This window comes from Ascaphus truei, chromosome 15 (genome assembly GCF_040206685.1).
Source record: "Ascaphus truei isolate aAscTru1 chromosome 15, aAscTru1.hap1, whole genome shotgun sequence".
In the NCBI taxonomy this organism is placed as follows: Eukaryota; Metazoa; Chordata; class Amphibia; order Anura; family Ascaphidae; genus Ascaphus; species Ascaphus truei.
In genome coordinates this window covers 50,049,266-50,073,201 of record NC_134497.1, presented here as the reverse complement: position 1 = coordinate 50,073,201, position 23,936 = coordinate 50,049,266, and positions in this window count along the sequence as shown.

Here is a 23,936-nt window from a genome sequence, read left to right as displayed (position 1 = left end):
TATTTATTGCATCAGACAGGAGAATCAACTTTGTTCATGATATATATTTTGCTTTGTGCAATCTATTTTCAATTAGTTGTTTTTTTCCACAGACTTGAATCATGATATATTTCCATTACGAATTTTTTACAGTTTTGATAAACTATACTCTATTATACAAAATGTATTTTTCATTTCTGGTTAACTTTTATGATTCAAGTGATGCTTTACATCATGTGTGTTTGATACTGTCATGACAACAATTGTGATTATAATCAATGGCAATTATCCACAGCTGCTTTGTAAGTACACAGGAGGGGCTATATAAAGGAGCTTAACTCACAGTCCCAACTATACTCCTTGAGAAAGGGCTTTAAGAGCCTGAAACGCATAGGAGGTTGTGTTTTTCTGTATTTTGTCTTTTTTTCATTTTTATGTAGTTAAATAAACGTTTTTATCCATTTCATACCTGGTGAGCTGAGGGTGCTTTTTTCCTGGACGCTGCAGTCTCATACCAATCCCTATCTTCCTGTATACTGCTTGCCGATTGGAGAGACGCACTGAGGCTGTGAGGGCACTTTATATGGGATTCTCTGCTACACTTACACTACTCGCGGAACTTGCGGAGTGAGGGGAGCGTTCCAGGATGGACCGGAAGTGGACACACACACCACCGGTACTCGGGAGCTCCACAGAGTTTGAGAGAAGGAAGCAGCAGACTTGGAATCTACGACGCCTACGCCCAAGACCGGACAGATACACAGTGTTAACGGAGTGCTACACTACGGGATCAACAGAGGTAATATATTTCCCCTCTGTTTAATGCTTATCCCAGGTAGCGTTGTCCAATGGAACTCCCACACTGCACATTTCTGTCTTCGGTCACTTCTACAAGCAACACATGCTGAATCCCACGTTTATATTTTCCCTCAGTGCAACCACAGTTGTCCAATACATCATTGACTTTATTATATATATTTTATTGCTCTCCGTTCTGAGCTTTGAGCAGCCTTCTCCTTGGTTAAAAATAAAAACAGCCAATGTAATGTCCCCTAACCCCTTAATCACCATAGTAGTTATTAACCGCTACAGTCATTAAGGGGTTAACCCACCCTCACCCACCACTCAGGAGGCCTACATATGCTCCCCCACTAACCCCCCACCCCGTGAGGCCTAACCACCCTCACACACTACCCAGCCGGGAGGCCTACCCACATACCCTTGGGGCCAATACCCTCTTCCCCCACCCACAGTACCCACAATAAAAACAATACACAGCCCCACAATAAACATCATTATATTTATTAAATACATAGCCACCCCCTGTGCCCCCCCATAAATACATGATTTATTATTTAACATACTTGGTTAATACCCGAGGCCCACGGGAGTCCCCGTGGGCCTGACGAGTCACCTCACAGACATACAGTCCAGCATCATGTTTCACACAGGGTCTGGAGACCTGTTGGTGGTTCCCGCCAGGCGCCATGGTCCAAAAGGTGGTCTCCGCAGGTCACCATGGGCCACAATGGGGTCTCCACGGTAAGCCTGCGGATGTCTGGGGGGCCTCGGGTCAGACCCACAGGTGTCTGAGGGGCCTCGGGTGGTTCCCACGGGGGTCTGGGGACCCATGGGTTGTCCCTATGGGTCTGCGGTGCTCCCACAGATGTGGGGCCGCCGGTTCTTCCCCGCAGGTGTCCCCCGTGGACCCGGCAGCCTGGTACCCGTGAAAAGCCCGAGGATACCGGAGGTGGTCTCCAGAGGTCTCTCGCAAACCAAAAGGAAACAACCCTGTATGTTAAAAAAATAAACATGTCATATACATTAAATACATCAATCCACCCCCCCCCCCCCAACACATTCAGTACAATAATGTGCAAAATAACTATTATCCAGATAGGGATAATAGATTATCTGCCCATTATTAAACACATTAACTAGCATAGTAAAATAAAGAAAGTTCTACTGACCTCATCAATAAGAAGCCACCTCGCCAGCAAAATCCGTGTCCTCCGTTGTCAACAAAATACATAGCCAATACATTGCAATTACATTTGCACCAATGAAAAAGTTAGAGAAAGATGGAGTGTCCTAAAAAATGATTACAGGGATCTAGGCCAAAAGCTTAAGGCAAGGACCTTCAAGGTAGTATTTTCTGAAATACTACCAGTGCCATGCGCTACCGCAGGGAGACAGTCAGAGATCAGGGACATTAATGCATGGCTAAGAAAGTGGTGCAGGAAGGAGGGGTTTGGGTTTTTAGAGCACTGGGACTCCTTTTCTGAGAGGTGCCATCTATATTCTAGGAACGGATTGCACCTCAATGAAGAGGGATCTTCTGTGCTGGGGGGGAGAATGCTAAAAAGGTTGGAGGAGATTTTAAACTAGGATGGAGGGGGGAGAGGAATGAAACAGATAATGAACTAAATGGAATAGATGAGGATACAAGGTGGTATGGAGGTAGAATGGGGGCAAGTGCAAGTTTGACAAGCAGTGAGTCCCCCATATTAAATATGGATAATACTAGAAAACTTCTAAAGATTAAACCAAGTGGGAGCAGAAAGGAAGGAGCAGATAAGATAATAGTACAGGCTGGAAAAAAAATTTAATGCATGCTTGCTAATGCAAGAAGCCTGACAGATAAAATGGGGGAGCTTGAATTAATAGCTGCAAGAGAGCAGTATGATATCATAGGCATTACTGAAACATGGTGGGATGAAACTCATGACTGGACAGTCAATTTAGAGGGTTATTCTCTTTTTCGGAATGATCGAACAAATAGAAGGGGAGGTGGAATATGTTTATATGTTAAACCGGATCTAAAACCTATTATAAGGGATGATGTTTATGAAGGGAATGATGAAAATGTAGAGACTTTGTGGATAGAAATTAGCAGTGGAGGTAAAAGTATAAAGATGTTTGTAGGAATATGCTTTAAACCACCAAATATCTGTGAGATTGAGGAAGCTAAAATACTTTTGCAAATGGAGAAGGCATATAACTGGGTCATGTTTGCATAATGGGGGATTTTATTTATCCAGACATAGACTGGGGCAATGAGATTAGCATTACAACAAAAGGAAACAGGTTTTTGGGGGTGCTTAAAGACAATTATATGACCCAAATTATTGAGGGAGAGGGGCAGTTCTGGGTTTGGTCATATCAAACAATGTAGAAGTAATAACTAATATTCAAGTCCTGGAACATTTGGGTAACAGTGATCATAACATGGTCTCATTTGAAATAAATTATCAAAAAACAGATTACAGGCAAACCCCGGTTTAAGGACAATCACTTTAAGTACACTCGCGAGTAAGGACATATCGCCCAATATGCAAACAGCAGCTCGCGCATGCGCCTGTCAGCCCGTCCTGCACAGCAATACCAGCTCTCTACCTGTACCGAAGCTGTGCGCAAGTGGGGAGACTTTTTACATCAGTTATGCACGTATATGACGATTGCAGTACAGTACATGCCTCGATAAGTGGGAAAAGGTAGTGCTTCACTTTAAGTACATTTTTGCTTTACATACATGCGCCGGTCCCATTGCGTATGTTAATGCGCGGTATGCCTGTACTTGGGTTCAACAAAGACTTTAAACTTTAGAAAGGCAGATTTTAATAAACTGAAGTCTAATCTTGTAGTAATACAATGGGATCATGTTTTTGCAGGGAAAATGTAGAAGATAAATGGGCAGTCTTTAAAACAGTGTTAGAAAAGCACACTTATCAGTGTATACTCTTGGGTAATAAGTATAAAAGAAATTAGTCAAAACCAATGTGGCTAAATAAACAGGTAGGGGAGGAAATGGACAAGAGGAGGAAGGCGTTTAGATTTTTAAGTCAGAAGGGACAGAGACATCGTATCAGAATTATAAGGAATGTAACAAAAATTGCAAAAGGGCAATCAAATTAGCAAAAATGGATAATGATAAAAGGATTGAAATAGAAAGTAAGGTCAACCCTAAAAAGTTCTTAAAGTACCTTAATAACAAAAAAATGAGAAAAGAAAATATAGGACCCTTTCAGTGTGAGATGGGTAGGCAAATTATTGGAGATAAGGAAAAAGCTGAGGTATTAACCAAATTCTTTGCTTCTGTGTTTACCAGGGAAGAATCAAGTTCAATACTGTAGTAGTGCCACAGGAGGAAGCTACAACCTCCATATTAATGAACAATTGGTTAACTGAGGAAGAAGTTCATAAGCGACTTGAAAAAATTAAAATAAATAAGGAACCTGGCCCCGATGGCATACATCCAAGAGTTCTCAAGGAGTTAAGCTCAGTAATAGCAAAACCATTATATTTAATATTCAAGGACTCCATTTCCACAAGCTTAGTACCACAAGATTGGCGTAAAGCAGATGTGGTGCCTATATTTAAAAAGGGAGCTACATCACAACCGGGAAATTACAGACCTGTAAGCCTGACTTCAATAGTAGGGAAACTACTTGAAGGTTTAATACTGGATAATATTCTGGAATGTAAAGAGAACATTGGGGTACACTGCTTCCCCAATTTAACCAGTGCTACAGAGCTTAATTATACTTGAATGATAAATATGTTGCTTTGTCCGGAAGAACAAACTGTGTACAGGAGCAGAAGAATAACCCCCTTAGTTGGAATGTGGTCTGGCGGTGACTGTGAAGGGTTGTCTGGGAAAGGTCCTAGAACCCGCCCAGACCCCATACATAAGTCCCGCTACTATATGACCCACAATGCCTGGGGATGCTCCAAAAGTAAGGAATGAAATTACTCACTGGTATCTTCAAAGTTCGTCCGGCTTTGTCTTGATTCATGCGTGCGCCAGGCTGTATGAAAGTACAAGCAAAGTGTCCTCACTTGGGAGGAAAAAATAGCGGGCACGGCCGCGCAACAAATTGGCAGAGGCTGGGCTGGGCATAGAAAAATCTTTATTGCGGCATGGAAGTTTAAAAAGAGAGAGGGGAAGGATATGGACAATGTGACGTCAAAGGCCTATAAAAGCCTATGTCGTCTCATTTTGAAGGCAGACGCCGAGGAGGAAGGACCTCCTACAGAAGAAAGAAGACCAGGGCGTGGCAAAAGAAGACAAGAAGACCCCTGAAGAGAGCGGAAGATACAAGAAAGAAGAATACAGATGAAGATGGATTACAAATAGAAGACCCATGGATTGTTATGGTTTATTTTTTTATGGTTTATTTTTTAATGGTGTAGTATTTTATGGATTATTATTTTATGGGTTCCTGTGCGTGGATTGGTTCAAGAGTAAGCTGTTCTATGGGAGTCGGTGAGTGGGTCAAGTAATGGTAAGTGAACAAAAGAAATGTATTTTTTTTAACTTGTACATGTTTTCTTTTTTTTTTTACATGTGAAATATTTATTTATTTTAAGATCATTTCTTTCCTCTGTATGTATGTATGTACAGTATGTATGTCTAGATCGATATATACATACAGGATAAGAAATGATTTGGTAGGAAATGATTGTATTGCTGTGTTTAAAATGATTTTGGCTACACTGCTATGCATAAATGTGTGTGTAATGCTTTTTGGAATTAGATAGATGTAATTTTTTTGTGTTGTATGCTGTACTTTAGGTCAGGGTGAGGATTGTTTTTGATATTGTATTCTTTTTGGTACTTATATTTGGTATGATGGTAACTTCAGCCTTATAATCTGAGTAATTCTGCACTACTAGGGCACCCCACTTATCTGCACGCTTAATAATAATGTCATTATTATTAGTCAAAAATTTTAATGCTTCCTTTTCCTGAACAGACGTATTATATGTAGCCCTATGTTAGTTTTTTTTGTACCTTGCAATGTCCGCCTTAACCAGTCGTATATATGTGCTGACTGATTGATTTTTAAATGGCGGGACAAAAGTAGATTTGAGTTTGCACATTTTGGTACCTTGATAAGAAGCTGAATTATCTGTCCCTTGCTGGTCAGTGGCCAAATTAACTGTCCCTTGTGGTTCCATAGGAGGATTACCTGTCCCTGGTTGGATATTGGAATGCACCGATTCTGTAGACCTGTTAGAAAAAAAGGTACATATGATGGCCCCCTAGCTAAAACAGACATTTCACATTGATTAAGAGTGTAATCAGAAAGATTAACAACCAAGGTGTCCATACTCATTTCTGCTCAATTGTACGGAGGGGATAGGGTGATCTTCGCTTTCCCCTGGCCCCCTCGTCTAATTTTCCTTTTCCTTTCTCCTTGTCCTTGGATTGGCCTAAAAAAGGGGCCGGACTTTGGCCTCTCTGACGTTCTGTTGAGGAATGGGCTTCAGAGTCACTGGTGTGGACTTTTTGGACTCCCTGGGGTGCTCTCCCTCTTTGGTTCTTGCGTTGTTTGGGGTCTTGCTTCAGCCACGGGTATACCCTTCCATCTTTATAGTCATTAACAACTTTTTTGAATTTCAACTTCTTAAAGTGAATAAGATCACTTTTAATTTTTTCCAGCTTGGTCTTAAGACTATCCAATGATTGTACAACGTCCGTACCAGCGCTAGACTGTTCAATGAGGATTTCCACTTTGAGTATATCCTTCCTTGTGTGGCTAAGTTGTTCCCCCACCTCCTAAATAACCAAGATAATCAAGTCCAAAGAGGCCCTATTAAGGACCTGGCAACACCTCTCACAGAATGCAGGCTTATCTGTGCCAATTGTGGGTCTGTTGTTGATGCGGAATCCACGAGGTAGTAATCTCTGCCTGTAATATTCAGATAACGTACTGCCGTGAGCAAACAGCTCAATTTCCTTCTTTTTGAGCTTTTCCAGCTCCTGCAAATGGTCTTGTGGCCTATCAGGCCCAAATGCTTTTTTTTCCCCCTCCTTCCCTCCCCCTTCCCATCCCCCTGGCTGTGTGTACCAATTTCTGACCTAGGTATACACACTAGTATATTCTAAATACTGATGTACTGCATATTCTTATGTGGCATTTCACTGTAACTTTGCAGGATTATACTGATGTCATCAGCAGTATACAGTCACATGTTTTTAATAGTATATTGCTGTATTAGTTTTGTGCACATATGCTTTATTAATATTTTGGTGTGTGGTTTATTTACACTTTCAGGGTGATTTGTAGGAGTGTCTCACTCCTCCCTGCTCTGACACTGATCCCATGGCGATGGATACATCTTTGTCCAGCTCTGTGAGTACAGTTTTGATTGGTGCACGCCCCCCGCTCTTCCCCCCCTCCCTGACGGCCGGGTCACGCTGACGTCATCATGGGGGAGTGTTCAGTCTGGGGAGAGGTGTGGCTGTGGCTGCAGTCCTCCAAGACAGCTCTATGCTGTATTGCCAGGGAATTAGATCTAGATGTCTGACGTCACTAGGGGGCGCCATATGGTAGCTCTGACGTCATCAGGTGGGCGTCAACATCCTGGTTATGTGGCAGAATGGGGAGGGGTGAGTATCAGTGGTATATATTTTGACTGTTTTCATGTGTTTGGTAGCCTTCACCTTGAGAAAGGCAGTATTTGACTGCCGAAACGTTGGAATTTATGGCATATTAAACCTCCTTTTGAGTAAGACCATGTGCCTGCTTCTTCTTCTTTGTACTGGAACATTTGGGACTACAGGAGCTCCCCAGGACCAGCGCACCGGCAGCTAAGTACCCCACCTCTATTACCATTGATTTTGAGTGCGTGTCTCATCCTTTGTCTTCAAAAAAAGGTTGGACATCTTTTTAGATGGGAAAGGTATACAGGGATATACCAAATAAGTATACATGGAAAGGATGTTGATCCAGGGATTAATCCGATTGCAAATTCTTGGAGTCAGGAAGGAATTAATTTTTCCCCTTAATGGGATTTTTTGTTTGCCTTTCTCTGGATCAATAAGTAAGTATAGATATAGAATAAAGTATCAGTTGTCTAAATTTAGCATAGGTTGAACTTGATGGACCTACGTCTTTTTTCAACCTCATCTACTATGTAACTATGTAACTATGTAACCTGAATATCATCCTGGGAGTACCCACATAGCCCCACCCCCTCCCAACACTGCCCACAATTTTCAATTTGGCCCAGTATCCGAAGAGGAGATTACACAAGCGCTCCTCAAACTAAAACTAAGCAGCCAATGTGACCTGACTTACTACAATCTAGGTTCCAACGACTTGGTGCCCCAGCCATTGCCAAACTAATTGCTTCCATAGTCAACTCTATCCTGTCTGCAGGTATTATCCCTAAGACCTGCAAAACTGCCAGAGTTGTCCCAATCTTCAAAAGTGGGGACAAAAACACTGTCTCAAACTACAGGCCAATCTCACTTCTCCCAATTCTATCCAAAGTCATGGAAAAATGTGTCCACTCCCAATTAAGCGATTACAATACCAAGACAAATTTACCAAGCCAATTCCAATCTGGCTTTTGCCCCAAACACTCCACCGTAACTACCCTGCTAAAAGTTTGCAGTGAAATCCAGTGTGGAATGGAACGGGGACAACTCACTGGTGCAGTATTCCTAGATTTTGCAAAGGCTTTTGATACTGTTGATCATGCTATCCTGCTTAACAAACTCCAGAGCTCTGGAATAGGGAAGCATGCTTTAAACTGGTTTCAGTCCTACCTATCAGGTAGATCCCAACATGTTTCCATCTCAGGCTCTAACTCCAACCCCCTGGATATAATCTGTGGTGTACCTCAAGGCTCTGTTCTGGGGCACCTATTCTTCTCAGTGTTCATCAATGATCTACCCACAGCTTGTCAGGAAGCTTCAATACACATGTACTGTATGCAGAGGACACAATCTTATATGCACACAGCCATAGCCTCTCTGACCTTCAACACATACTTCAGTCTGACATTTTGAGACTCGAAAACTGGATTTCCCAAAACAAACTGTTTTTAAACACTGACAAGACTGTAACAATGGTATTTGGGACCAAGACTACATTTTTAAAGCTTCCAGTGACTGAGCTCCAGATTAGAACCAACGCTAACAACACCCTAACCCTTGTCACTAATTTTAAATATCTGGGCATATGGTTTCACTCCCACTTAACATTCGGGATGCACATTGATACCCTGACAACCAAGACCTATGCCAAACTAGGGGTACTTTAAAGGAAAAAATCCTTCATAAGCCTGCTGGTCAGAAAGCGTATCGCGCAGCAGATGCTAATGCCAATTATTGACTATGGAGACATAGTATATGGCTCGGCACCTCAAACCCACCTAAGCAAACTTGACAACCTCTACAATTCAATTTGTCGTTTTGTTCTCCAATGCAACTATAACACACATCACTGCGAAATGCTCAAAGAACTAGATTTGTCATCACTCGAGTCTAGGTGCAAAGTTCACGTTTCCTGTCTTGCCTTCAAATTCTTTATGGGCAAGCTACCCAGCTACAGTACCTGAACAAGCTCCTCACCCCTACCACATGCAGCACCTATCATCTCAGATCAGACTCCAAAAGACTGTTCATGGTCCCAAGGCTCAACAAAGTATCCGGCCGTTCCTCCTTCTCTTACCGTGCACCCCAAAACATGAACAACCTACCAGAGACTCTCACATCCACCACCAGTTTAAGTTCTTTCAAATCTAAGGCTGTCACACATTTTAATCTGGTCTGTAACTGTTTCATACGCCCATAATATATATTTTCTTTAAATGTGCATGCAATGTCTTGTATATAATGTACACCCTGTTCATTTATGTAACTGTATTTGTAACCATATATTATTTATCTTAACTCTGTGCCCAGGCATACTTGAAAACGAGAGGTAACTCTCAATGTATTACTTCCTGGTAAAATATGTTATAAATAAATAAATAATACAACACTCTAATGAGGCGGTGGATCATACTGACCCCATTTGGAATTGGGTTGCGCAGTTCCAAAGAACACAACAGAATTTTAATGCGGTGGAATATTTTGAAAATTTTCAATTTGTAAATCTAGACAGAATACCATTATTTTCAGTGGCAGTACAAGCAGTACACGCTGCTATACAGTGCACATTGAATAGAATATTGCCCGACATAGGACCCCATGATCTGGTACAATTACGCCTATATGGTAGCACCTTAAATAGAGCTTTATACTCTATTAGACGGTCTAAGGACTCCTTAAACGCTGTGAAATTTTTGGAACATGTGGCAAATATGTTACAGAGCAATGTCGAGGTTCTTGGTGATGGTTGTTTAACAGATAGAGGTGACCAGCGCTTCAAAAACAGATAGAATCCCTTTATCAAGGTAATAAAGGGCACACGGCCCGAAACACGTCAATCATCAGGATTGCAAAGGGTTACAGTGCAGAGTCTGTTATGCTTACAGTACATCGATACTTTTGACGGGCACCTCTGTTACATGCAACAAAAGATGCCACATGACGCAACTGACAAGTACATTTTTTATGACTTTGAGTGCATGCAGGAGGCAGGCATACACATACCAAATTACATCTACGCCATGCCGTTAAATGATTGTAAAGAGGCCCCCTTAAAAATTAATACCCGCCTGTTAGACGGCGCTGAGGGATGGGAGTTCTAGGGGCAGAATGTCTGGCTGATTTTGTAAAACAAATCATAGCACGCTCCTTTAGGGGTTACACATTCATAGTCCATAATGCCGGACGTTACGATTCCTATTTTGTGGTGCAACAGCTGCTTAAAGAGAAGATAAAAATAGATTTACTAGCACAAGGCGGTAAATTATTATGTGGAACAGTACAAGATCTGGATATCAGATTTATCGACTCTTTAAACTTCCTGACCATGAAGCTCAGCAAGTTGCCACAGGTCGGGCCACCAACAGAAATCATGGGGCCTGGGACAAATGAAAGGAGCAGCCCCTCCCCCCCGCCTGCTCCCCGAACCCATAGCGCACTTACCACGAAAAAATATTTTTTAGCGCGCAACTTTTACTTAACTGTTTTCTTCTTATTGTAATACGGAAAAAAAATCTGTTTATTTTTATATTTTCAACAAAAGAGAGGCCTGCCTGGGTGGGTGACTGAGTGACTGGGTGGGTGACTGGGTGTCTGATTGACTGGTTGACTGACTGACTGGGTGGGTAACTGGGTGGGTGACTGAGTGACTGGGTGGGTGGGTGACTTGACTGAGTGACTGGGTGGGTGACTGAGTGACCGGGTGGGTGGGTGACTGAGTGGGTGACTTGGGAGACTGAGTGAGTGACTTGACTGAGTGGGTGGGTGACTGAGTGACTGGGTGGGTAACTGAGTGACTTTGACTGAGTGACTTGACTGAGTCAAGTCTGAGACTGATTGGGTGGGTGACTGAGTGACTGGGTGGGTGACCGAGTGACTAGGTGAGTGATCTCGACTGGGTGGGTGGGTGGGTGACCGAGTGACTGGGTGGTGACTGGGTGGGTGACCGAGTGACTGGGTGGGTGGGTGGGTGAGTGACTGGGTGACTTGAGTGTGTGGGTGACTGGGTGGGTGACTGATTGACTGGGTGGGTGACTGAGTGACTGGGTGGATGACTGGGTGACTTGAGTGACTGGATAGGTGACTTAGTGACTGGGTGGCTGACTTTGACTGAGTGCCTGGGTGGGGGTGGGTGACTAAATTACTGGGTGGGTGACTGAATAACTGGGTGGGTGGGTGGATGACTGAGTGACTGAGTGACTAGGGTGACTGAGTGGGTGGGTGGGTGACTGGGTGGGTGGGTGACTGAGTGACTTGAGTGACTGGGTGGGTGACTGGGTGACTGGGTGACTGGGTGACTGGGTGACTGGGTGACTGGGTGACTGGGTGACTGGGTTGGGTGACTGAATGACTGGGTGGGTGGATGACTGAGTGACTAGGGTGAACAGGTGGGTGGGTGACTAGGTGGGTGGGTGGTTGACTCGGTTACTGGGTGTTTGGGTGGGTGACTGGATGGGTGGGTGACTTGACTGAGTGACTGGGTGGGTGGGTGAGTGACTGAATGGTGGGTAAGTGAGTGACTGGGTGGGTAACTGACTGGGCGGGTGAATGGGTGGGTGACTGCCTGGGTGGGTGACTGCCTGGCTGGGTGAGTCACTGGGTGACTGCCTGGGTGGGTGACTGCCTGGGTGGGTGACTGCCTGGGTGGGTGGGTGAGTGACTGACCTTGAACAGGTGGGTGCTGCTTCCTGCCATGCAAGACTCTTCCCCCCTCTGCACCCGATATCCTCACGGCTCCTGCCTGGGCTCGGGGGCATGATAGGTGGGCAGCAGGGGGGGCTGAGAATGTGGATTTCATGGCTGGAGGTGGGCACACGCAAGAAGCTGCGTTGGCGCGTGTAACAGGGGACTTATCCCTGTTCAGGTAATGTGCCTCTAATCCAGCAGTGTGGTGGTTAACTGCTGGTAGTCAATTAACAAAACACCACCTGCCTGATTAGATGGCTTAGAAAGCCTGTCTTTTGAAACAGGAAGTGAGAACTCCTTAGCTGTGACTGAGAGCTGAACTTGGGAGAGAGAGCAGAGATTGTCTTTGACTCTCACAACAGTCTTGAGCCCTGCCAGAAGAAACAGCAGAGCTGCTTACAAGACACAGGGAAAACTTCTAAACCTGTATGCTGACCAACCCTGGAGACAAGGGAGCTGAAGCAGGGACAGTGAAGATTTTCCCTCCAAACCACAAGGAACAGATAAGACTTTCATTCTTAAAAGACTGCTTATATCTGCTTATTGCATGCTATGTGTTTGGGGTTGGGAGAATTGCTTAACTAACGGAGAAGTGAATTAATTGCATAGGAGTTCACTAGAAATACTCCCAAGTGAATGGAAGCTTTGTTCCCCCCTGTGTTTGGATAATTTCCTGATGAAAAGGAAAAGGCACAATAAAGCCTATTATAATTTCACATTATAACGACTCCAATTGTGTACCTCTGTGAACGTCCGTCTACATTTGGTGTCCGAGGTGGGACAAGAGGTGTCTTTGTAGTTAAAAAGGACCGGAGTTTTTATGTGAAATTTTTTGTTATGCTTTTTGCCTACAAACAGTCTAAACAACTTGAAAAAAAAAAAAAAAAACCTCTCATGCAGCAGAGGCAGAGTTAAAGGGGTTAATAAAAAATGCACAAATGCGCACCAGGGATTAGTGGAAGGTGATTTATTAAAAATACACACAAACTCTGAGGGGATCCAACCCCACCTCAGAACAGCTGTGCAGCTGGACGGCTAAGTACTACCCAGGAGAACACCTGATGGTGACTAAACCCTAAGCTGCACAGTATACAAATACAGTAAAATTTATATAAAAACACATGAAAGAAAAAAACAAACATGAAAACAACCTATCAACAGATTTGTATAGAAACCACCATAGGGTTGGGCACTGGCAAGGGGAAACGGACACTCACACTGAGACAGTCAGCAGACTCGCGGTGGCTGCACAGGATCCGGATCTCGGCACCGCAGAGATGGATAAAACCGCTGCTGTCTCCTGCAGGCTCCGTCTCAGCTTACCAGCATACACGCGCAGGATGTTAGTAAGCTGAGACGGAGCCTGAAGGAGACAGCAGCGGTTTTATCCATCTCCGCGGTGCCGAGATCCGGATCCTGTGCAGCCACCGCGAGTCTGCTGACTGTCTCAGTGTGAGTGTCCGTTTCCCCTCGCCAGTGCCCAACCCTATGGCGGTTTCTATACAAATCTGTTGATAGGTTGTTTTCATGTTTGTTTTTTTCTTTCATGTGTTTTTATATACATTTTACTGTATTTGTATACTGTGCAGCTTAGGGTTTAGTCACCATCAGGTGTTCTCCTGGGTAGTACTTAGCCGTCCAGCTGCACAGCTGTTCTGAGGTGGGGTTGGATCCCCTCAGAGTTTGTGTGTATTTTTAATAAATCACCTTCCACTAATCCCTGGTGCGCATTTGTGCATTTTTTATTATCTTGTATTTCAGGGTGCCCTCCCCCCTTTTTAAAGGGGGTTCACCTAGATTTGAGAGTTTCTGGGGAGACGCTTTATGTACATGCTGCAAAGGGATCATCCACACCATCATACAGCACGAGCGCTGAATATCCTGTTTTTTCTACCTTTCAGAGTTAAAGGGGTACACACCACTGAAACTTACACTGCACTGAGACTTACAAAAACCACGGATGGACTCTTTTCCCCAATCCCAAGAGACTGCTGAAGCAGGTAAACCTATAATTGACTATCACAAAGGGTAATACGGTCATTGAAATAGGGGTTTTGCCTTTCAGCCATAGACAGGATTCAAGAAGTGAGTCAGCCCTTGAAAAGGGATAGGTGTTTGTTGTTTTCAAAAGTTTCGCTGAAGCAGTGAATTCAGATGGTGACCCACGAGTGGTACTGATTTTGCAGATAAAGGTTGCCACACCGCATAGGACTACCAGCTGTGAATGGAGTATATGCAGAAAAGTGTGAAAATTGATACAAGATTGTGCTGAAGCAGGGGAATTTTTAGCAAACAAATGCTGAGTGTAAAATTGCCCTATAAAGGAAAAAGGTTTTTCAAAGCCAATTGCTGAGTGTTGAGTCACCCTGCCGGGAATGAAAGAAATAGTCCACTGCAAAGAATGTTTTATTTCTGCAAGTTAAAAAGTATGCCTATTATCTTGCGAGCAAAACAGACACCCAAAGAGTGAAGTGTGAATGCCATAATACCCAAAGATGAGACTGAAAATTACTGAACTCAGGCAGAAAACCAAATTCTGTTGCTGAAGTGGAGGGATTGCACCCAGCAAGTAAATGGTGTATAGCAAATAGACTTTTTTTTTACCTAGCCGCGGCACAACTTGTATAACTGATAAAAAAAAATGCATGCACAGCACTGCTGCTATTGAAAAAAAAAAATTATCCAAGAAAGAAAAGTCTACAGAGATGCCTGTGAGAGCTACGACCTCTACAAGCAAAATATGCCCATCTGCAGGACTACAACAATTGGGGGTTCTAGCAAATACAGTGGCAACAGCTGCAATAGCGCCTCCTGAGGTCAGGAAGAAAATTACACCTGGTAGCCTAAAAATGGGGGACAAGATGCAGCATTCCTGTAATGAACACGGAAGAGTGGCCCTTCCAGTCCAATAAAGAGGAAGACATCTCTTATGGGGAACCCGAACCTAGTCACACCCACAAAACACCCCAAGAATGGTGGGGGTGCCTGAACTCGGCACGAACAGAAAAGACTGCTCCCTTTGATGACGAATATGATCAACAGGAGACAGAGCGGGAGCAGCAGATCACCCAATATTTCTGTCAGCTAAAGCAACTGCAAGAGAAGCCTGGCATATATAATGAAGCTGCTAAAATTTTAAATGAAGATGGAGACCCCAATATCCCTGAAGGGACGGTGTCATCCAAATCAAAAAGGCGGAAAAAGAAAAGCAGTTCTTCACTTACCGTGGAAGGAACAGACACGTCCGCAGATCCTGTGGAGGAAAAGGGGGACCGAGTTGCCCTGCAGCCTAGAGAAAATGGAGAGTTCGTCACACGGTTAACCGAATATCCAGAGGACCCAAGGCAGAAGTCGTGTACCCCAAAGAAGTGTCTGTCCGGTGCCAACAGTGAGGAACCCTCAACCAGTCATCCCAGGGAAGCGGAGCCGGAACCACTGAGTGACGATCCCTTGACCAGCCCTGAAGACGCCCTGAAAATTGCCAGGCATGACTGTGATCTGCTCTGTGAAGAATTAGGAAGAGAGAGAAAAAATAATGCTGAGCTACAGAAGACTGTGCTCACAATTTACTCTGCGGCCAGGACAGAATTGGACGATCTCAAGACTGAGCTAGATACTGCAAAGGCTACTATTTCCGCCATGGAGGAAAAGCAGAGCCAATCTGATAAAATGGTGGCTACGCTAAAGCGGAAGTATGAGGAGGCACTGAAGCAGAGGACAGTCTTCCAGCAAGAGGTTCACACTCTTCGTATAGAGCTGAATGCATCACAACAGGAGGTCAACAGTGTCCGGATAGAAGTGGACGTATCTCAGAAAGAGGTTCAGACACTCCGCAGAGCACTTGATGCCTCACATCATGAGACCAACAGCTGCCGCACAGACCTGGAAGTTTCCAGAAAGGAACTACACAGTCTCACTGAGGAGCTGGACATTGCTAAAGAAACTATTGGTAATCTTGATACAGATCTCAAAGTCTCTCAGAAGGAGCTTCAGACCCTCAACCTAGAGAAGGAAGTCTCACGCCAGGAGAGTGTCATTCTCAAAGCAGATGTGCTTAAATGGAAGGAGGACTGCAAAGAAGCCCTGAAGAATACAGAGACTGAAAAAAGAGAAAATTCAAGATTAAAAACAGAAAACGTAAAACTGAAAGAAGAAAATTTTCAGTTGACAGAAGAAGTCAAGGAAAAGTTTGAAGCAGAGCACCGACTGCATAACCAATTGCAAGGTCTGCGTACACACCTCCAGTATGTTGAGGAGAAGCAGCAAACGCTGCAGGAAGAAAAGCTGCAGGCTGCTAAAGAAATTCAAGTGCTGCATGAACGTCTGATGACCCAGTATGTCCCCACAAAGCAGCATGAGAAACTGAAGGCTACCCTGAGCATCACCAAAGCAACGCTAAAAGCCAAGTTTAGAACCCAGGTGATGCGGCACAAAAGGGAGCACAAGAAGGTCCAGAAACTGAAACAAGTAACTATGGCCCAAGCAAAGAAGTTCATAGTGCGCCACAAGGCAACAAAAATTACAGAGCTCCAGAATATGAAGGAGATTCTGATACAGACTCAGAGAAAGCACCAGTATCCCACAGTAACTAATGCCCGTGAGGACAAGGGTACAGTGAGAGTTGGGGACTCCATGCAACTTCAAAACAAAATTACGAAGTTTGAGCCCCCTAAGAAAGCACTAGCCAAACCTACAGCTGCCCAACAGGCAACAAATAGAGGTAGGAGTGCAGAATCAAAACCAGAAGAGTCCTTAGCTGAGGAAGCTGAAAAAATAGGACGTTCTCTGGAAAAGGAGGTGGAGGTGCAACTCGGTCCCAAAGATGCTGAACTGGCGACTCCGTGGTGTGGAGAAACTGCAGAAAGACCGCTTAAAGAGCAGAAAACTCTAAGGGCTAGTCCTAACGGCCCTACAACTGTTGCCATACACTTTGTCTACAAAAAGAGGAGTGCCGACGCAACAGAAATCTCATGACCGCGCACGAGATAAAAAGACTTTACGTGGAAAAAGTCCTCCTCAAGCGACTGAGGAGTGCTGATCTCAAGCACCTTCGGGAGGAGACAAAATAAACTGGAGAAAGGGCTCCAATCCCAGCGGGACAGAGGGTTCTCTTCCTCCATCCACTCTTATTCAAGTCACAGAAAGATCTCGAATGAGAGTGGAAGGATGTGCTTTGGCCGTGGTAAGCCCAAGCTTCCCACAAACAGGGGAGGTATGTAACAGGGGACTTATCCCTGTTCTCGTAATGTGTCTCTAATCCAGCAGTGTGGTGGTTAACTGCTGGTAGTCAATTAACAAAACACCACCTGCCTGATTAGATGGCTTAGAAAGCCTGTCTTTTGAAACAGGAAGTGAGAACTCCTTAGCTGTGACTGAGAGCTGAACTTGGGAGAGAGAGCAGAGATTGTCTTTGACTCTCACAACAGTCTTGAGCCCTGCCAGAAGAAACAGCAGAGCTGCTTACAAGACACAGGGAAAACTTCTAAACCTGTATGCTGACCAACCCTGGAGACAAGGGAGCTGAAGCAGGGACAGTGAAGATTTTCCCTCCAAACCACAAGGAACAGATAAGACTTTCATTCTTAAAAGACTGCTTATATCTGCTTATTGCATGCTATGTGTTTGGGGTTGGGAGAATTGCTTAACTAACGGAGAAGTGAATTAATTGCATAGGAGTTCACTAGAAATACTCCCAAGTGAATGGAAGCTTTGTTCCCCCCTGTGTTTGGATAATTTCCTGATAAAAAGGAAAAGGCACAATAAAGCCTATCATAATTTCACATTATAACGACTCCAATTGGGTACCTCTGTGAACGTCCGTCTACAGCGCGCGTGCGGGGGAAGCTGGGTTGGCGCGCACACGGGGGAAGCTGGGTTGGTGGGCACGGGCTTCCCCTCCATCCCATATTGGGAGCGGGGGAGCAGGCCTACAGGCACAGGCCATACACCCTGCTTTCCCTGCGGGGGGGTCGCCGACATTTTTTTTAAAAACTTTTTTTTTTTATAAAATGGGCAAGGCCACGCAGGGGGCCCGGCTGACTCACGGGGCCCAGGACACCAGCACCGGATTTCCCCCCCCCCCCTGTTGGTGGCCCTGGGGTTTAGAGGCAGTAAAGGACATTTCCCAAACTTTTTTTTAACACTGTACAGAATCAAAATTACAGCGGTTCTATGCCCTCTGTAGAACGTTACGGCACTCAGTACATGATGCCTGACGAGAAAACGGTGTTCATGTCCTGGTATGAGGAGAACAAACACTGTGATTTCAACTTTCAGGCTGAGCTTAAAAGCTATTGCATTAAGGATGTAAAAATTTCAAAGATATCTTGAATCTGCTTTAGAAACAGTGTCATAGAAATGACGCAGAAAAGCATGATTACACATAGTAAATATCAGCCTTCTGAAACAATTGTCTATAATGTGGACCCCTTTCAGCTGACAACACTCGCCTCTGTGTGCATGGCCATGTTTCAACTCACATTTTTACCAAAAAATACCATTGCCATTGTACCCACTGACAATTGCAACATCACAAAAAAACATTTCTCTACACCCGCCACACATTGGCTATTGTATGTGTCATACAAAGAGAATATAGTCATACAACACGGTTAAGGGGCGGTGAAAAGAAGGTGGGTAGCTATTTTCTGGATGGTTATGCGGTGATTAATGGCATTCAAACTGCCTTTGAATTCAATGGCTGTTTTTACCATGGCTGTCCCATATGTTGCAGTGAAAAAGATACAAACACTGTTACAGCTCATACATATGGTCAATTGTACCACAAGACCGCCATCAAAACACACTTTCTAAAAAAAACATTTGGCTATGCGGTTCGTGAGCTGTGGGAGCACGAGTGGAAAAACATGTTAGAGACAGATACGGATCTACAGGCGTGTCTCCTTAAAAGTGACTTTCCACAACCCATGAATCCCTGTGATGCTCTTTACGGTAGCTGAACAAATGCTATTAAGGTGTACCACAAAGCGGCCCCAGGTGAGATTATACATTTCTATGATTTCACCAGTCTGAATCCTTTTATCAACAAAACCAAAAAGTATCCCACAGGTCACCCAGAGATCATTTATGAGAATGTTGCCTCTTTTGACAGGTACTTTGGAGTAGCTAAAGAAAAAGTCTATCCACCTAGAGACTTATTTTTCCCCATCCTTCCTGTTAAAATGAACTGCAAACGCATGTTTCCGCTATGCAGCACATGCGCCGTCACCAACCAGACGATGCTTTGCTATCACATGGACTGTTGAAATTCAGGCGGCGCTGAAGAGAGGGTACCGATTGTGTAACATTTTTTAAATTTGTCACTTTGAATAAGGTACAGACAAATTGTTTGCTAAATACATTAAGGTTCATCTCAGGGACAAACATGATGCATCAGGCTACCCCAGTTAGTGTACAGATGCTGGCAAAAAAAACAAAAATACATCAGAGAGTATTATTCAAAAGAGAATATTCATTTACACGCAGACAAAATAGCCATTAACCCCGCAAAAAGACAAATTTCTAAACTGTTTCTAAATTCTTTGTAGGGTAAATTCGGACAAAATACTAATTTACAAAATACAGCTCAACCCCGTTATAACGCGGATCTGCTTATAACGCGGATCTGCTTATAACGCGGTTTGAGCATAGACCCCAAATTTAAAAAAATTAAAAAATTTAAATACATTTTTTTGCACACTGCACACACTGCATACACTCACTGCACACTACACACACTCAAAGCACACACTGCACACACTCATAGCACACTGCATACACTCACAGCACACTGCACATACTCACTGCACACACTCACTGCACACTGCATACACTCACAGCACACTGCATACACTCACAGCACACTGCACACACTCACAGCCCACTACACACACTCACATCACACTGCACACACTTACTGCACACACTCACAGCACACTGCATACATTCACAGCACACTGCACACACTCACAGCACACTGCACACACTCACAGCACACTGTACACACTCACAGCACACTACACACACAGCACACTGCATACACTCACAGCACACTGCATACACTCACAGCACACTGCATACACTCACAGCACTCACATCACACACAGCACAGCACACACTGCATACACTCACAGCACACACAGCACAGCACACAGCACACACCACACACCACACACACAGCCCCACTACCTTTGATGTCACAGCCCACGTTTGGGGGCATCGTGGGGCTACTAGGGGGGAGGAGGAACGGTGCAAGGCTGGGGGATCAGCGCGAGGCAGGGGGGTCAGTGCGGGGATCAGAGCGAAGCTGGGGGGGGGCAATGCGGGGATCGGTGCGAGGCTGGGGGGTGGTGCGGGGATCAGCGCGAGGCTAGGGGGGAAGGTGCGGGGATCAATGCGAGGCTGGGGGGATCGGTGCGAGGCAGGAGGATAGTTGCAGTGATCCGTGGTTGGATGGTGAGGAGCTGCTGAGGGGAGTGCGGGGAATGCTGGGACAACTACAGTGGCTGCTAGGGGACATGTAGGGCTGCCGGCTCCTCACTCCACCTCCTCCCCCCTCCTCCCTGCTCCCTCCTCATCCTGATCGGGCGCGCAGCCATTTAAAAAAAAAATTAGCGCGACCCCTGTTATTGCGCGGTCGGATCGGGTGGCCTCCGAGGACCGCGCTATAACGGAGTTGAGCTGTACAAGTATGGTAACAGATCCCGATGCTCTTTTTTGTTACGCCTTTTCACCACAAGACGATGTGTCATCTTTAGACTTCATAGATGATGACACAGCCATGGTTAGCTGGAAGTACACAAATGACGGTCACACGTAATGTTAATTTTTATTGCTTGTTTTACGACCGCCTATGCACGTCTTGAACTGTACAGTGTTTTGGACAAGCTTCAAGAGAGGTGTCTCTACCATGACACTGACTCTGTGATTTTTGTTAGCAAAACAGGTGACAGGAATGCTCCTCTGGTGACTACTTAGGGAAGCTGACTAGTGAGCTACAGTACCGACTGGCACACACATTACAGAATTTATTTCCGCCGGACCCAAGACTTATGGTTACAAGCTTTCCACTGGTAAAGCGTGTCTAAAAGTTAAAGGTACAACACTGAACGCTGCAAATGCTGAATTGATTACCTTTAAAAGTTTAAAAGATATTGTCCTGGACTACCCCTTACACTCTGATCCTGAAGATCAAAAAAAAATTGTGGTACACGAGTCTGGGATTGTCCGAAATAAATGATACTGGCAGATAGAGACGCGGCCTTACAGAAAACGCAAAAGTGTGTATACACAAAACCACTGCTAAACAGCGAATTCACCACCCTTCCCTTTGGTTACTAATTAAACCTCTGTAATGGATATCCGGCTTCAACATCCTTTCTCGTGCATTTTAGCCGGACCGTCCAATTCAGAGAAAAGCTATTTGCACCATTCTAACACTCACTTGTCACACTGGCCTGATAACATTGTATGGTTGTATGCTTGCTGGCAAAATCTTTATGATGAACTGTTAAACACTATGCCACACATTAGATTTATTGAGGGTATACCCGATACATTTAATGATGATGCTCTTTTCCCCCCTGGTACTGCACCGACACACTTTATTCGAGCAAATACCCAGTATGTACCTGGCAGATACCTGGAATGCGCCGCTCCTCACCTCTGACAAGCCCCGTTGCGTTTGCCTTCCCAGCCTGGGTTCATGCCTGGCTGACGGGCGGCTGATCTGTTAAATGATAATGATTAGGATTTAATAGGCTGCAATGCTTCGCATGTCTACCAGATGGCATAAATTCATGAATTGTAATGCAGTATATATATATATACTGTGCAGTATTGCAGCCAGCGGGAATAAAATGCTTCAATCCCTGCCTGGAAAATAACCCAATGCACTCGGGCAGAAAACAGTCACAAACCTCAATACACCCGGGTATACCCGAATTCGTGGAACTAGCCGAGCTCGAATAAAGTGTGTCGCCAGTGTAACGTGAATTTGACAATCGTTGATGATTTGATGGAAGACACTAGTGGGAGCTTTGAAATTGAAAAAGTATTCACCAAGTATGTGCATCACAGAAACCTCAGTATCATTTACCTCTTACAAAATGTTTTTTGCGAGGGTAAAAAAAGCAGAACTATAAATTTAAACACTAAATATATGGTACATTTAAAAAAATTCTAGGGATAAGTTACAAATGAACACTTTAGCGTGTCAAATGTATCCTGGTAAATGACAGTTATTTATAGAGGCATTTGAAGATGCCACCCGGTGCCCCAATGTTTTTGTGTTAGTAGCAAGACAACGGAAATGCAACCACTTATCAGCACCACTTTCCCCCCCACACCCTCCCCCCACCCCCTTTTCACTCTTCCTCTTTCATATAGTGGTTCTGGTTATATTTTATTTAACTACTGTATATGCCGATTCCAAATAATGTTCATGGTGATTTATATATATTTCTTTTGATATATGTATGTATTTATGATCATTTACCATTTATTTTCATTGCATTACATCCAGATTAACTCTTTGATCCCCATGGTTGCCTTTACAATAGGTTTATATTGTGGATCTAAGATTACAGTAGATTCATACTTGTATTGTTGAATTATAAATCAAAGATTAATTTGTATTACCATTACTACAGGTATATAGTGTTTAATGTACTAGGCATAATCTATTTAGAAATTGCCTTATAAACAATATAATTGTCCATAATTTGTTTTATACTATTATGGACAATTGTTTGGTATAAATAAATAATCAACTTCTTTATAACAATACATATTCCTATGTGCAACCATGAGGACATGCTTTAATAAATGTTTGCTTTTATTCTTTCTTTAATTTAGAATATGTAGACTTTAGCTAACCAATGCAAGTTTAGTATTAATTTCATTCATCAGATGTGAGTCATCTGTTTCATTAGCCGGTAAGAGGTTTAAATAGCTCCCTCCCCCGGCTTACCCTATACTCCTTGAGAAAGGGCAGTACATGCCCGAAACGCGTGAGAGGAGGTTCCACTATTTTTGTCCGTTCTGAGTGTTCCCCTTTTTTTTTTTTTTATAACTTTGATTTTATTGGGTGAAATACATCATACATGGTAACACCATCCATTGTCTACAGCGACATCACCTCATTTAGTGTTTTTATACAATCAACCAAAAACTTGACATACTAGACTCACGGGACGAACAGGGGGACATGACACACCAGCTAGCTAGCAAGGAGGGAAGGGGGGGAGGAGAGGGGGGGGCGGGGAGGCGCGAGGAGTGTTCCATCTATAATCTTCCATTCGGACACTGTGTGTTTACGTTAGTGTAGATCTCTCTTTCAAAGAACAATGACCGCTTCTCTCCTACTGCTCCGGCTCTGACTGCCTAGTTCTAGGGGGGCCTATTCTAGCCTGGATCCCGCTCACTCTCTAGGTTCTCTGTCCCTAAACTGTCATGGATCCATTTCATTACTGAAGAACGCATTTACTGCTTATCATTGCAGGATTGTGGTAATATCTATTCCCGGGATGTCTGTCTGTGCCAGCCAGGGCTCCCAGACTTTTAGAAAATTTGAACCGGTATCGTTAACCAAACTCGTCAACTGTTCCATCCGGCAAACAAACCAAATTCTGTTTCTAATCTTGGGAATAATTGGAATATCCGGTTGTTTCCATACTGCCGCGATCTCGCATCTGGTGGCAGTAGCCAGATGTGTGATCAATTTATGTGTGGCGTTTGATAGCCCCTCGACTCGTCTGCCCAATAGAAACAGCCATGGGTCTAAGGGGATTTCCACTTCTAACAGTCGTTGAAGCCAATCTTTAATTTCCCCCCAAATCGGGTTCACCTTCGTACAAGACCACAGCATATGGAATAAGTCCGCTCT